The sequence below is a fragment of the Octopus bimaculoides genome, chromosome 16, assembly GCF_001194135.2.
Source record: "Octopus bimaculoides isolate UCB-OBI-ISO-001 chromosome 16, ASM119413v2, whole genome shotgun sequence".
Taxonomy (NCBI): Eukaryota; Metazoa; Mollusca; class Cephalopoda; order Octopoda; family Octopodidae; genus Octopus; species Octopus bimaculoides.
In genome coordinates, this window is record NC_068996.1 from 25,496,618 (window position 1) to 25,499,739 (window position 3,122).

Here is a 3,122-nt window from a genome sequence, read left to right on the forward strand (position 1 = left end):
CCATCCCACTTCCATTGCGCGTGCACACACACACACACACACATTCACATACTCCCCGCTTTATATAGACACACATATATTCACACACAGAGTTGAAACACTCACCCCTTCCTTCCTTATTCATCTATCACCCCTTCCTTTCTCATTCATAAACCACAAGAGTATTATTATAGTAGATTATCTCGGTAACCATGGGAGCTATGAAAAAACACAAAGCCCAGCATCACACCAGATCATTCTACACATCTGTGTAATTTTTTGCGCAATACTACACAGCCGTTTGACTGTGAATCCCCAGACAAGAAAGAATCTCATTTGGCTTGCTGGGTCTTCTCAAGCACAGCATATCTCCAAAGGTCTTGGTCATCACCTCTGTAAAGCCCAACATTCGAAGGTCATGCTTCACCACCTCATTCTAGGTCTTCTTGGGTCTATCTCTTTCACAGGTTCCCTCTACTGCTAGGGTGTTACACTTTTTCACACAGCTGTCATTATCCATACGCTACACATGACCATACCAGTGCAGTCGTCTCTTTCTTGTCTCTTCTGGCAAGCCAGAAGGCTGCACAAGGCTCTGATCTGATTGGGCAGAATTTCTACAGCCCTTCCTAATGCCAACCACTCTGAGAATGTAGTAGGTACTTTTTACGTGCTACCGGCACAAAGGCCAGTCAGGCGGTATTGGCATCAACCACACTCAAACGGTTCTTTTTAATTGCTACCGGCACAGGTGCCAATCAGGTGGTACTATCATCGGCTACGACAATGACTTCACTTGACTAAACAGGTCTTCACAAGCGCAGTTTATTGCCAATGATTGAAGGGTACACTTAGATGGGTTGGTTATGCTGCACTAGCATAGGGCACAATTACAGTCTCACTTGGCTTGCTGGGTCTTCTCAAGCACAGCATATCTCCAAAGGTCTCGGTCATCACCTCTGTGAAGCCCAACATTCGAAGGTCGTGCTTCACCACCTCATCCTAGGTCTTCCTGGGTCTACCTCTTTCACAGGTTCCCTCTACTGCTAGGGTGTGACACTTTTTCACACAGCTGTCGTCATCCATACACTACATATGACCATACCAGTGCAGTCGTCTCTTTTGCACACCACATCTGATGCTTCTTATCTCCAACTTTTCTCCAGAACACTTACACTCTGTTGTGTATACACACTGACATTACACATCCAGCAGTACATACTAGCTTCATTCCTTGCAAGCTTACACATGTCCTCAGCAGTCACAGCCCATGTGTCACTGCCATCTAGCATGGCTGTTTGCACATATGCTTTATACAGCCTACCTTTTACTCTGAGCTAGAGGTCGTTTGTTACCAGCAGAGGTAGGAGCTTTCTGAACTTTGACCAGGCTATTCTTATTCTAGCAGCTAAGCTCTCAGAGCAACCACACCCACTACTGACTTGGTCACTTAGGTAACAAAAACTATCAACTACTTGTAGTTTTTCCCCCTGGAATGTGACAGAAGTTGTTTTTTGCACATTTTCAGTGTTTATTGCCCCTGAGCATTTGCCACACACAAAAACTTCCTAGTTAGTCTTCGTTTGATATTGCTGCACCTCTTATGTGTCCATAGCTTATGCCAGGTACATCTTACAGAGTTTCTACCTACACCTTTTCTACAGATTGAGCAGGGACATCTACCTGAAGGGATTTGTGATCTGTCTACCTTCCTGCTTATCAAGACTTTTACTTTTGCTAAATTGACTCTAAGGCCCTTTGATTCTAGACACGGTGATTATGTGTGGGTATGCCCTGAGAATGCATACATAAGTATAAGTTCAAATATGAAATAGAAGTAGTGCTAGTGTAATAAATATTATCAACTTCACATATTTAAGGTACATGCTGTGTGTATTTGCCAGTGGGCTGTGATTTGATGTGAATACTCTCTCGAAGTGTTAGGTATTTATCACGATGCTTGTCTCTCTCTCCACCCCCTGTTCTTGCAGTATAACACCATTTTTTCATCTCTCTCTCCTCCCCCTGCCAATTGTACCATCGCTATCCTGTTGCTCCCCCATATGCCAATGTTCACCACTCACTTCATTACCTCTCTCCTCTCCTCTTGCCTTTCTCTTTTTGCACACTCATGATCTCCCTACTCACTCATATTGTCCAATCCTCTGTGCTACTCCACTTACATTCACCTTTTATCTTAATGGTATGCTCTGACGTATCTTCACCTTCAGCTGCTATCTCTCTCTATCTCTCCAACTTGTATAGCCATAGACACCTGTTTCTGCCCTTCTATCATAGTTTAACTTCTCGTCACTTGGCACAAAGCCACCTCCCTCAACACTTCTCCCCACCTCAGTTGAGATGTTTTTCTCTTGCAAGTTACTTGGCATCCTCACTGGTGCTAGTGTCATGTAAGAAGCACCTATTACATTGTAAAATGGTTGGTATTGGGAAGGGCATCCAGACGTGGAAACCATGCCAAAGATGACACTAGAACTTGGAATAGTTCTCTGGCCTTCCAGCACCTGTCAAATCATCCAACCCTCACTGGCATGGAAGATGGATGTTAAATGATGACAATGGTGATAATGATGATGAATAGAATAAAAAGTAGCACTTAGAATATGTAGCAGAATTTTACTCTAAATTATATCATTACATTCACTGAGGAATGTGATTGCAGTAAGAACCTCAGAGTAGCAAATGGATGATGTTGAGATTTCACTCATTTGCTACTCTGAGTTTAATTTGAACTGAATGCACTTAGGTTTGCGTTTTTTTAAAAATTAAAATATTGTAGGGTGGAATTTTGTTGATTTTTAGCAGATCAAGCGACCATGAGGAAATTTCCATTTTTTCCCTTGCTTTCAATGAGTTGGAAAATAAAACACACATACACAACCATGCATACATACAAAACACACACACACACACACAAAAGCGCATATGTTTATATATGAATACAGAGACTGAGTGGTTGAGGCGATGGACTAGAAATCCATTGGGGGCTCTCTGCGTAGGTTTGAATCCGATTGGTGACAATTAGGTATTTAAGTATTTTATTTTTAAAGGCAGTGCTCCAGCATGGCCACAGTCAAATGACTGAAACAAGTAAAAGAGTAAAGAAGATATATATATATATA

General features: G+C 42.2%; 1 protein-coding gene across 2 annotated transcripts in view; it reads right to left on the minus strand.

Annotated features, from left to right (window-relative positions):
* Positions 1-3,122, minus strand: part of LOC106867806 (protein amnionless) — a 95,988-nt gene that overhangs the window by 53,202 nt on the left and 39,664 nt on the right. The window lies entirely within an intron of this gene.